The following is a 14,110-nucleotide window of genomic DNA, read 5'->3' on the forward strand; positions in this document are numbered from 1 at the left end:
AACGCCCTTCTGTGTGTAGGCTTGTGTACTTCTTCATCTTCTGAGTCTGTTGACCAGACATCTACTCCTCCGAACTCTCCTTGAGCCATGTTTTCCTGTACAACAAAAGCAGGCATAGAATTATCGTTAGATTTCTTCTTGTTAATCTCTTCAAGCTTTTGTTTGTGATAGGCCTCCTCATCCTCCTCTTCATTCTTCTCATTTTTCCTTCGCAACATGCACTCCTTAGCAATATGGTTTTTACCATGACAATAATTACAATCGTATCCGGAGTCTCCAACTAACTTTTTCTCCTTCTTGTCTTCCTCTTTCTGAGAACCACTTTTGTTTTCTTCTTTCACTTTCTCTGAGCTGTAGCTACCCTGCCAGTTTCTATTTTTGCTTGAGGGAAACTTCTTCCTAGCAAATCGCTTAGGGTTGGATACCATTAAAGCAAAGTCTTCGTTTGAGAGCTCGTACTCAGAATGATCTGAATCAGATCCGTCATCAGCAACAGTCTTGCCTTTTGTAACTAAGGCTAGAGACCCCATCCCAGACATCACATTTGCTTCTTTCATTATCTCACTCTCTCGGGCCTTCAGAAATCCCACAAGTTTCGCAAGACTATAGTTCTTGAACTGTTCGTGTGCCTTAACAGTTGACACTACAGCTTGCTACTCTGATCGAAGTCCATTCATGAACGTGACCTTTTGCTCAATCAGTTCACTTCCAATCTTGTGCTTCATCATCTTGCTGAGAATATGATTGTATCGATTGAAAGTAGCACTTAGAGTTTCTTCAGCATTTTAGAGGAATTCGCCAAACTCAGATAACAAGAGCGTTTGAGTTGAGTGTTCTAGATCTGCGTCTGTAGAATAGAGTTCTCTCAACTTATCCCATATATCCTTCGCTGTATCATACGAACTTACAAGACAAAAAGTATCTGCTTGCAATGCGAATCTGATGATCCTAATTCCTATAATGTTGCTCATGAGTTTTTCTTTTTCATCTTCAGGCACGTCCTTCATATCAAGAAGCAGCTGGTTGTATTCTCTTTGGGTTTTGATTGTTCTTTTGGTCTCTGTGTGAACAAACGGACCTAGAGTGATTGCTTCCCAGATCAGATAACCATTGTCTTCTGAACCCAAAACATAATCTTCAAAGTGCATCGCCCAAACTTCATATTCTTGAGGAAAGAGAATTGGAATCCTGGTGGTTGATCCGATGCTGCTTGAGATATTCGAGGAGTTGATATTTGACTCTTCGTTCTGCATGGTGAATGATCTTTTTAATACCTGTAACTAATCAGACTGTAAACACTTATTTGGTTAATATTGAGATCACTGAGTAACGTTAATAATTCAGTGATGGCTCTTAACAGATCCAATATTTACGGAAACCCTAATAATTTCGTCAAACAGAAGAGATGCGTATTAAGAACACAGTCTCCTGCTCTGATACCAATTGATAGGAATAAATCCTTAATGATCGAATAGATTAAAACAGGTAAAGAACACAATATGATCAAACTGGTACTGAATGATTAATAGTCACGCCTCAGAAGAACTCGATGAAGAATTGCTTCTGTAGAGGCGTAAATTAGGGTTACAAAATATATTATCAGACTTAACTCAAATACGTAGCATGCATGCACCTTATATACTATAACGCTAACATTAAATACTAGTGGACAGGCCCAACTCGTTTATACAAAATGGACTAGATAACATAGGCCCAATGACGCAACACTAATATCTTCAACAAGAACCGTAGCACTCGGTAGTCAATAAGAGGGAATATTGTAACTACGGGGAGCCGTAGTATTCACTAGTCGGAGCATGACGCGGAGGAGTTCTTAGGCTTGGGTAGCCTCACCCATCGAGTCTTTGGAAACCTGGTGGCCGGACCAGGGGTGAGACTGGGGTCTCCGTAATGGTCGAGGATCGTTTTATTCTGAGTTAAGGTGTTTTTATCGCAATCGGAAGGAATTGGAGAAATGATGTACGCATGGGGTTGCGGATCATGGGTCACGAGTTGAGTACTAGATTGGGATGAGTGGTTCCAATTCTGTGTCGGACCAGACTCTCGAGTTTGAGTTTGGCTCTAGTGGTGTATTGAGTAGGCGAGATGAGATTCTGGATTCTTAGATGGGCTTCATTTTGAGGAGTATTGATTCCATCTGATGTCTTAGAACTGAGTAGGTCAGTTCCTTGGTATGGGAAGAAATGCGAGATGCACAGAGCTAGTGAGTGGTAGACGACAGAGGTGAGAGGTGAGACGACTTCAGATGAGGTTGTAGTATTCGCTCGAGGTAAAGCGAACTTCGTGACTCGTGTATCACGATGGGCCGAGATAGTTATTATGAGAAGGAAGCATGTAAAGTCGTTTTATTGGGTGTGCAATGGGTAGTCTTTAGAGGTTCAACTAATGGGTCGGGAGCCGACCTGGTGCTCAGTGTTGGAAGGGATATGTGAGAGGAAGCTGGGGCTTATGTTCATAGAGGTCCTAGGATACTTCTAAATGGACACGATCATTTCCTTGTGTAGGAGCGAATGACATGATGATATATTGCATGGGCAGTTGTGCAGGGAGTTAGACTACTAGAGTTTCCAGGTTCTAAAGAGTCAGAACTGGAACTGCTTCAGCAGAGGGAGTTATCGTTTTCGGGATAGGGAGTTCCTGTATTTGGTTCGGGTGTCTTGGGGAAAGAGATTGTCATACGACATGAGACGGCAGTGGCGCCATTGAAGGATGTTCAAGTTGATGACCGCCGAACTATATTGAGAGGCCAGTTGCGATATTGGGTAGAAAGGTAAAGACACTGAGGAACAAGGAGGTGAGTCTAGTTAAGGTGCAGTGGGAGTACCAATGAGGATCAGAGTGGGCTTGGGAGTCGGAGTCCGAGATGCGCGAGCAGTACCCAGAGTTATTTCCAGAGCATGACTTCGAGGGCGAAGTCTGATTCTAGTGGGGGAAAATTGTAACATCCTAACTCCGATGTATAATATTTATATATGTTTATTTATGAGTTGGTTGGGTGACTCGACGAGTTGGTGCCTCAAATCATCGAGTAGAGACTGATTGACCACGTGGATCTAAAAACCGACTCGACGAGTCAGAGAACTGACTCGCCGAGTAGGCGTTGCGAGATGAAACCTTATATCCCCGGGTTTGGGGCCTATTTAAGGAAGCTTATGTCCTCATTTCCGCCTCACCAGCTTCCCAAATCCCCTGTGTGAAACCCTAATCGTCCCTTGAGCTAAGAGAAAGTGTGTTAGCTAATATTGAGTGTTTTGGTGGATCTTTTGGAAGGAAAGGAGTGAGATACAAGCAATGAACGAGGAGAGGCTGTGGGATCTAGAATTCTTTCACTTGGAGCTTTTGTGGAAGGAAAAAAGCTTACACCTTTCTAATCTTATTAGTTGGATCTCTTGAGTATGGAAGTTAGGGCTTTTACCAACTTTTGTTGGGACAATGAGTGCATGGAGTCTATTAAGGGGTCTAGACTTCATATCTGGACCTTGTAAGGTCCAGAGAGTCCAAAGGTTCTAGCTTTATTTAGCCGCATAAGAGTTATTGTGCTTAAACCCCTTTGTTAGAGTTGGATTGGCATGTTGGAGCAAAATGTGACATGCATGAACGTAAAGATCGAAGCTTTACGTGACATTCGAGCCTTGGGAGCCTAGGTCTAGAGTGTGGAGTGGTAGATCTGCCTTAAAACTTCTAAATGAGAAACTGAATGAAGGGACTCGCGGATTTAATGAGTTGACTCGACGAGTCGGTTAGGGTTTGTCCCGATGAGCCTGATTATGCGATAACTCGGCGATTTGGAGGGTCAACTCGATGAGTTGAGCTGGACTTTCATGAAAATTTTGAGGAAACAAGGGGACTCGATGAGTTGCATGAATGCACTCGACGAGTTGGGTCAACGTTGGCTGTTGACTCGAGTTTGACTTTTGTTGACTTTAGGGTTTGGTCAAACATGAGTAATGGAGACCATGGAGGGGTAAAATGGTCTTTTAGCCATTTCAAGAGTTAGAGAGAGAGAGAGAGAGAGATAATAACCCTTGATTTATTTAGAGTCGAGAATAGAGTATTAATTAGAGATATTTATCCTATGTGATAGGCGGAGGCTAGTTCGAGATTTGTGTACAAGGTTTTGCTTGCTTGCTTACGAGGTAAGTCTTCTCACTATACTTACATTGAGTGGTATCTTTGTGTGATTGAGATGTCTTATGTGCTATTCTGCGTATTGTGACATTTTGCACTATGTCTTCGTGATTTATGCTTAGTATTATTATTATGAGCTTATGTTGGGACCAGAGGGTCTCTACTGGAACACATCGACCGGAGGGTTGTATTGAGTTAGTCTAGAGTGGCTAACGCTATGTGTGTAGTATTTTGGGGAACTCACTAAGCTTCGTGCTTACTGTGTTATGTGTTATGTGTTTCAGGTACTTCTCGGGATCACGGGAAGGCGCCGACTTGTTGTACACACGAGACTGTACTATATTTGAGGATCCTGGATTTTTGTTGTCATGGACACGTGTTTTGATAAAATGAGATTTTGGAGCTTTTGTGATTTATGTAATGAGATTAATATAATTTTTAAATGAAAATTTTGTTTGAAAATTTACGGTGTAACATTGTGTACAAGTAAATCAATTTCTTTCTTTCTTTCTTATTCATATTTTCTGAATTCAAGCATTGCTGCAACAATCTATCGACTTTCAATCCAACTTTGAGTAGGGATATCAACGGGACCAAACTGGGGCGGAAAATTGCTGCCCCGCCCCCGCCCCCGGTCCCGCCCTCGGATCCCCCATTTACATTGCCCCCGATCCCGCCCCCGATAACCTTCATCGCCCCCGGTCCCGCCCCGGTTTACTAATACAATAACAGAATTCTAATAGTCCTTATTAAAAAATAAAGCATCTTAGCAACTAACGAAAGTAAGATCTCTCATAAAATGTCTATTAATATCAACTAGTCTAACAACATCTAATACAATAACCAATCTCACAGGCTCCCTTAATCTGTCAACATTGAAATTATGGTCAAGTTGAATAAGCAAAGAAAAAATGCAAAAAGTTGTAGGAACAATCTGGTGTTTGGAACATCTGATTTTAACATCAGATTCAGGAAATTACATTGATGACAGATATGAGAAATCACAGGAACAACAAAGCAACATCACAAAAATCGGAACATCAAAGGAACATCACAAATCGGAAATTCACAGCAACATCACATATATGACAAATCATAGCAACATTACAGCAAATTCACACAAATCAGAAACTCTCAAATGTATCAGAAATTCAGAAATCGAAATAACCACTTACCAGGGTTTCGTCGGTCGATTTTAGAGAGGGGATGTGACAGTTCACTGTCGAGTATCCATGAAACATAGTCGAATGTCGAGTCGATTTCAGCAAAACGAAGCTAGTGACGTGAAGACCGACAGTGAGGCGGAAGGGTGTCAACAGGCGGTGAAGAGGAAGGGCGTCGATAGGTGGCCAGTGACTCTGTCGTCGTCTCGTCGACGAAGCTGATGACATGATTGGGCTCTTAGCGTCTTGGGTGGGAGTGAGATTTGACAAGTCGTCGTTTCACAGTGAAGTGAATAAGGAAAAGGGAAATGGGAAACCTAAACCTAAAATTAGAAAAGGAAAAGGAAAAGGGAAATGTCTATTTTGTATACATATTTTATATTAAGTATATATATATTTTTTACATAAATATACAGTCGGGGCCCCCGCGGGAGTACGGGACGAAAACACCCACTCCCGACCCCGATCCCGAAAATAAACGGGGTTTAATCCCGCCCCCGCCCCCGCCCCCGCTCCCGCTCCCAACTTTTTTTAAAAATTAGTCTCGTACGGTATCGGGGTCCCACGGGGGTCCTTGACATCTCTAACTTTGAGGCTTAGAAATTTCTAATTTCAGATTTTTTTTGAAGTGCTGAAAATTAGAAGGTAACTTCTTGATTTCTAGTTTTTTTAATTAGAAGCAAATCAGAGTTTTCTTTTCTAATAATGTAATATAAATTTATGATTTTTTTAATATTTTTAGAGTAAATATGTGTTAAACTTTCATACTTGATTTTCAATGAATATTAGAAGGATGGTCGGTCACTGTCCCACAAGCCAAAGACGTCATCATCAGACCTCCGTAATTATGCTGCTCGGCATCGCGAAGCGTAGAACTGAACATTGTAAACCTCTATCTAAGTATCGATTTTAAATGAATCCAAAACAAAAATCCCCACTAAACATAACTGATTTTGGTCCAATTTGATGTTGGGGTATGAAATCTTGTCCAACTTGGATCATATGGAACTCAATGGAGCACTTGGGATTCGTGGAGCATGTGACAAAGGAATGGATCATTTGAGAAAGGAATGGATCTCCTAAAAAAGTAATGGATCTCCTGAAAATGGAAAAAATATTCTAAAAGGGGGTATGGAGCACCTGGAAGTGGAATGGAGCATCCTGGTGCATGGATGCGCCATCTATTATCAAGATGTGTCATCCTATGCTTGGATGTGCCACTTTGGAATCAGTATATGCCACGAAGTGGCTTGATATGCCACTAAGTGATTTGATATGCCATGAAGTGAATTGATATGCCACAAATAAACTTGATATACCACAAAGTGACATAATATGCCACCAAGTGACATGATATGTGTGACATCCCCAAATTCACGGTCATTTTAAATTTTTTATTTATGCTTATTTAAAATCAGATTATTTATTTTTAAAGAATAATATTGCGGAATTTGTTCCCGAAAAACATGATAAATATATTATCAAAGCATTTCCGAAGAAATGTATTTTGCTTATATCAAAACTTTGGGATGTCATCGTCAATACAGAAACATAATCATAAACAGACCTTACATTCATTTACACTAATGATCTACATCTCCGTTAATCTCTCAATGTCATGTAGCTTCGTATCGACTTCTGTGATACAAATAAACTGAGTGGGCCAGGTTGGGAAACCTGGTGAGTACATAGGGTTTTCAACCCACAATAATAAAGTTGTTATGTTTTATCATCAAACAATTAACCCAATTACCCCTCCCCATTATCTTATTTATTCTTAAGGATCTACCCTAAGAATCATCTATTTTTTCATTTATTCATTCCTAAGGATTGCCATAAGGAATAGGCACGAATTCCATCACTGCCAGGGTTCATCTAACATGCATTAAGTCCATAATTGCCGATGTTATCTGTTAGGCACTAAGTTCGTAGCTGCCAATGTTCATCTTTAAGGTACTAAATCCATAGCTACCAACGTTCATTTGTAAGGCACTAAGTCCATAGCTGCTAATGTTCATTTATGAGGCACTAAGTCCATAGTGCCAGGGTTTTTAGAGTACATCTGTTGAACACATCGGTCACAAAAACTACAGGTTGCGAGCCTGCTAGTGTTCCACTGGACTGTCTAGAATAGTCTGTGGTTGTCATCTATACTCTGCTAAATGACTGGGCCATCGCTTGGGTCATTGCTTCTAATTTTCTTTCACCTCTCATTATCTATATCATCTTTCATCTCTCATCATTCATCTCATCTTTCATCTCTCATCTCATCTTATCTTTAATCTACCCATCTTTACCCATCATAATTATAGGTATAAAATACTATACAGTTTAAATCGAATAAAACATGTATATTTTTTTCATCGAGCATAGATATCAAGAACACAGATAATATGCACATATATCATGTAATTTATATTAAATACTTTATATCTATGTGTAAGATGAAAGTAACTATCAACTCACTTGTTAATGTGATTATTCCAAACTTGGGCAGCGCTTCACTTCTAACAATTCTATTTTCCTTCGACGAAACTCAGTATCATTACCGCTAGATTTTAGTCTAATATTTATTGCGACTATTTACGAGCGATATTGTTTTATAAGTGTTAAATAATACTTTTCAACCACTATGTATAGATACGGGCCAGACATGAAACACCGGTGGGCAGGACCATTTTGGCATTATAGCACTTCTGAAATCCAACAACCCTATGCGGCCCTTCAAACCAGATTACCCGTACCACGAATAGTTAAAAGATATTATAATAACACTTTGTATATTGTATTTTATAATATATTTATTGTTTATAAGTTCATAATAACGATATTGAACTTAAACATAAGCTATACTTGAAGTAGGGTAAGCATAACTCACTTACCAGGAGGTTTGGCTAGGAATCGGGCTCTACGGGGGCAGAACTTCCGAAACGAAAAGCTATTCTTTCGGAGCCTTCTGGTGCTCCGGGGCTTTCCTCTAGCCATTAGGAGTTACTAGGGCTTTGGGAGAGGTTTAGATAGAAGTTAGAGAGAGAAGGAGAGAAGGGTTATGGTGTGAGGAAAAAGAGTGAGCTTCACATGGTATTTATAGGCTGAAAAATGGCCCAACTCGGCGAGTTTGAGCCTCCAACTTGTCGAGTTGAGTACCAAGTGTCACTATTGTTGGGTTATGAGAAAAACAACAATCCTATGGTGCACATGCAAACCCTAAAGCTTTGGATCTAGTTTTTCTATTTGTACATGAAATAATCATCCAAAGCTCGTAAACCCTAAATCTATCATATAGAAATCGAAATCAACATAAATAAACAAGTAAGAATGTTACCTCTTAATTGTAACTTGAAGATCCTTGCCTTTGAGAGCCTAGTATCACAAAAGTAATACCTCTAATCGATCACAAACACCACAAGCAATTGGAGAATGTTAGTGAGAGAGAGATAGAAGGCTAAAATCGGCTCTTAGATCCTCTTAGGGTTTTTGGTAGCGATTTGGGGTGCCCAAGGGCCCTTTATATAGGTGAGGAATTAGGGTTTCAGTCAAATACCTAATCCGGTTGCTTAGGATCTAAGCAGCCCATAGGAATCTTCCAGAATACCTAGCCTTGGACGAAATCCTTATGGGCTTCCATAAGATTTTGTCCACCTCTTATCCAAGAGGTCCTCAGCCCATTTTGCAATTATCACATAATTATAATATCATTCCCCTTAATTCAATTAACCTCTTTTGACCACAAAATTAATCCTAAATTAATTCTTGACCAATGTTAATTAAATAATATGATTTCTCTTTTAATATATTATTCACATAATATATTAATAAATCACTTTTATCCTCTTTCTCCATTATTCTTCCAGTCAAGTTGCTTTGGTGAAGGCGACCCAAAAGGACCATGCTACAACCGGGTCAAGTACATACCAAATATAGTTATGGGCTTAGACACCTAATCCAACAGTCTCCCACTTGGATAAGTCTAATAACTATAAATGCAAGTACGACTTCAAAATCCGATTAGAAATCGTAGCTCTCAAAAGCCACTGTCGAACTCTGACACGTCCTTTAGATAAGGGATCGTATAGTCCTCCTTTATCAAGATATCGTGTGGACAATTACATGGAACATGGTCATACTTATTGTCGAGCAGTTTGTTTCTCGATCTCTAATTTGTCTGACATAGAACTTAATTGAACACATCAATTCAGTCCTGACTGGGCCCGGCACATAAGTCAAAACAAAATCATCAAGGGGCCCAAGATATCGCTTTTAACCTCATAGGATAAAAGGAACAGATAAACTTCAACTTATATGCTTCTACTATTTACTCATCAAATCGTACACAACAATGTGTTTTATAACATCAAGTTACTGATGCGTTTACGCATTATCAATGCACAACTGACTCGTAAACAACAACTCATATGTCTAGGTTTAAAGACTATATGATATTATCGTCTCACAATCACTCGTGATTAAATTCCATGAAGTGATTCATGTGAGCGCGGGTTTAATCCAATACTTAAATCTTATTTCAGGAGCACTCATGAACATGGTAGCAAACCTTTGCTATGTCTAAATGATTAGATAATCTACAAACCAGTTCATGACAGTCTTCTTTCATAATTACTTCGAACGTATGATCGATTGCGGATAGTTTAAATAATCTTATTATTTAGGAAGTCAAAACATGCAAAGTGAAACAATAGTAAATAATTGACACAAGACATTAACATTACTTATAAATAAAACACCTTTATTTAATCATCAAAATGTCAATTACAATTTATCTATTACAAGTTTGTAAAGGCTATCTAATCACTAAAACTATTATCGTCCTTCAGCCCAATGCTCCTAGCGTGCTGCAAGTGCTTAACCCTACTCAGTCCCTTCGTAAGGGGATCTACTGGGTTATCCTCTGACGATACCCTATTTACTACGAGGAGTCCCTCTTCTACTCGATGTCTAATGAAATGATATTTTATGGCGATATGCCTGGATCTGCCATGATCCCACGGTTCCTTGGTTAAGGCGACCGCACCTTCGTTATCGCAGAAAATCTCCTCATCTCTGTTATCTCGACATCGATACTCGGACTTTGAGTCTTACTCAACTTGGTATTGCTTTGGATTGGTAACTCCCTTTTCTTAGAATTCTCCATGCTGAAACGTTTCAACACTTTATCCAAGTAAGTACTTTGACTAAGTCCTATTAGTCTCTTACTCCTATTTCTCAATATCCTTATCCCTAGAATATAAGCAGCTTCTCCGAGGTCCTTCATAGCGCAGCACTTCCCAAGCCAGGACTTAACCTCCTGCAAGGTTGGGATGTCGTTTCCTATGAGTAGTATGTCATCCACATACAAAACGAGAAAGCTAACTGTACTCCCACTGGCTTTGACATATACACAGGACTCATCCTCGCTTCTCGAAAAACCAAACTCTTTGACTTTCTCATCGAAACAAAGATTCCATCTGCGAGATGCTTGTTTCAATCCATAAATGGATTTCTCAAGCTTACACACTCTATTAGGGTTCTCTGCATTGACAAAACTCTCTGGCTGACTCATGTAAACATCTTCAGCCAACTTCCTATTAAGGAAAGCGGTTTTGACATCCATTTGACATATTTCATAGTCATGAAATGCAGCTATGGCTAGCATAACACTTATAGATTTAATCTTCACAACTGGTGAGAAGGTCTAATCATAGTTAACTCCTGGAGTTTGAGTAAAGCCCTTGGCAACCGATCGCGCCTTATATGTGTGTACTTTCCCATCCATGTCGGTCTTCTTCTTGAAGATCTATTTTCACCCGACCATTTTACGACCTGGTACATTGTCAACCAAGTTCCAAACTTGATTGTCATATATGGACTGAATCTCATTGTCCATAGCCTCTTTCCATTTCGCAGACACTGGGCCTGCCATGGCTTCCTTGTAGTTGTTAGGTTCATCCAAATTTGTTAGTGTACTATAACCAATAAATGTATCACCCTCAACAGTTATATGGAAACCATATAATTCGGGTGGAACACTAACTCTACTGGAATGTCAAAGAGGTAAGGACTCGTCAATCGGTTAAACAGGAGTTTCCTCCTCGGGTTGAGCGCCAGTGTTAGAGGTTCCTTCATCGCTTGACTCTTGAAGCTCTTCAAGGTCAATTTGCCTCCCACTGTCCTCTTGGCATATGAGTTCTCTCTCGCGAAAGAACTCTCTCCTCACAACGTAGACAAAATTGCCACTCGGTCTATAGAAGATATATCCAAAGGACTTCTGTGGATAGCCAATGAAAATACATCGCTCACTACGAGGCTTGAGTTTTTCGTGAGTCTTTCGTCTTACGAAAGCCTCGCAACCCCAAACCTTGATATGTGCCAACGAGGGAACTTTCCCTGACCACATCTCGTGAGGTGTTTTGGTAACCTTCTTATTCGGGACTAGATTAAGGATATGGGTGGCAATCTCTAATGCATACCCCTAGAATGAGATAGGTCACGAAGCTCGACTCATCATGGAACGAACCATGTCTAACAAGGTTCGATTGTGCCTCTCAGCCACACCATGTAATTGCGGTGTTCTAGGTGGCGTCAATTGCGAAACAATTCCACATTCCTTGAGGTACTCGTGGAATTCAATACTAAGGTACTCACCTCCTCGATCGGATCAGAGCATCTTAATTTTCCTGCCCAGCTGATTCTCCACTTCTTGCTTAAACTCTTTGAACTTTTCAAAGGTTTCTGACTTGTGCTTGATTAAGTAGATATATCCAAATCTGCTATAATCATCGGTAAAAGTCACATAGAAGCGGTTCGCATCCCTTGTGGTGGATCTAAAGGGTCCACACGCATCCGTATGTATGAGATCCAATAAACCCTTACCCCTTTCACAAGTACCAGCGAAGGGTGACTTGGTCATCTTTCCAAGTAAACAAGACTCGCACGTGTCATCTGATTTTAGGTCAAATGACTATAACACTCCATCCTTTTGGAGTTGGGCTATGCACTTCTTGTTGACATGTCCAAGACGACAATGTCACAAGCATGCTTTGTCCAAACTGTTGTACGAATCGATGTTGAACACATTATTTCCTAATTTATCTACAACATTCACGGTTTCATATACTCCATTACAAGGCAATGCTTCAAAATAGAAAGTACCATTCAAGAAAGCATTGATAGAACCAATTTCATTATTAAACGAAAATCTAAAACCTTGTCTGTACAAACCATGAAAAGAAATAATGTTTCTCGCCATTTCTGAAGAGTAGCAACAATCATTTAAATCTAAACCTAACCCACTACTAAGCACTAAAGAGTAAACTCCAATCTTGGTGATAGGCGACGCTTTCCTATTCCCCATGATCAGGTTCATCTTCCCATGCTCCACATCCCTACTTCTTCTTAGACCCTGCAAATCAGAACAAATGTGAAAACCATATCCTGTATCAAGGACAAAAGAACTAGCATGTGATGCGTTGTTAGATTGAATAGTGTAAATACCTACGATGGAGGGCTTTATCTTTCCATCCTTGATGTCCTGCAGATACTTCGGGCAGCTTCGTTTCCAATGCCCTTTATCGTGACAATAGAAGCACTCTGCTTCCTTTGGGTTGGAAGAGGGGGTAGCAGAACCAGCTTTGGTCCCACTAGAAGAGGATCCGTCATGGGGTTTACCCTTGTGGCTCTTAGAAGTAGCCTTCCTCTTCTGCCCTTTCCCTTGTCCAATTGCCAAGACAGGGGAAGCAGCAGTAGGAGTAGATGCAACAGATTTTCCTTTTAGACTACTCTCAGCAGTCCTTAGCAGGCCCTAAAGGGTGCTCAGAGTGATCTCCTCCTTTTTCATATGATAGGTCATATGAAACTGGTCGTAACAAGGAGGCAGAGAGTGTAAAATGATATATATGGCCAGCTCCTCATCGAAGTTCACATTCAACTTTAGCAAGCGGTCCACAAACCTTTGCGTTTTCTGCAACTGGGCCATGATGGACTCTCCATCCTTCATTTTGGTAGTGATCATCGAGGCGATGATCTCGTACCTCTCCTGCCTAGCACTTTGATGGCACCTTTCCATCAAATCTTGGTGCATCGCGTATGGATAGTAGTCCTCGTAGGACTTTTGCAGTTCAATAGTCATTGTTGCGAGCATGATGCAATGCACCTTAGTAGCATCTCTTTCATGAGTTTCCTACGCAACAATTTCCTCGGGAGTAGCAGTGTTCGCATTAACCTCCTTCAGCTCCTTGTCGAGAACATACTCTTTGTCCTCGTAGCGGGTGACCATGCGAATGTTGCAGATCCAATCATTAAAATTGGTTCCATCAAAGATCACCCTCCCACACAAGTTCATGAGTGAGAATGAGCCAGAAGGTGTCGAGCCAGAAGCGTTGTTGTTTTGAGTAGACATCTGAAATAGAAAAGGAACAAAGTTTAGATTAGATAATAATCCCTAATTAATCACCCAAATGAGAAATTAGGGCTAGGACCCAACATGATTATTTACAATTCAGAAGAGGCATGCCGTAATCTAATTGCAAATAAATTTGAAGGTAGGTAAATGACGATTTACCAATTTCCACCATGAAAAACGAAAAAGGATTTTAAGTTTTAAATGAATTGAAATTCCTACATTCTTTTGAGATTCATTGAACTTTTCAATGGAATGTTTAAATCTCGATTATGCCCTTCAAGTTTGTAACTGGATACCGAGGATCACAAACAAGGTGTGAATAACCATGCAAATGTACTTGGTACTCTCGATGTCATTTACCACCTAATCAATGTGCCGGTCAACCACACACGCTCCATTG

The sequence above is a fragment of the Lactuca virosa genome, chromosome 5 (genome assembly GCF_052849685.1).
Source record: "Lactuca virosa cultivar CGN04683 chromosome 5, Lactuca_virosa_CGN04683_v6, whole genome shotgun sequence".
Taxonomy (NCBI): Eukaryota; Viridiplantae; Streptophyta; class Magnoliopsida; order Asterales; family Asteraceae; genus Lactuca; species Lactuca virosa.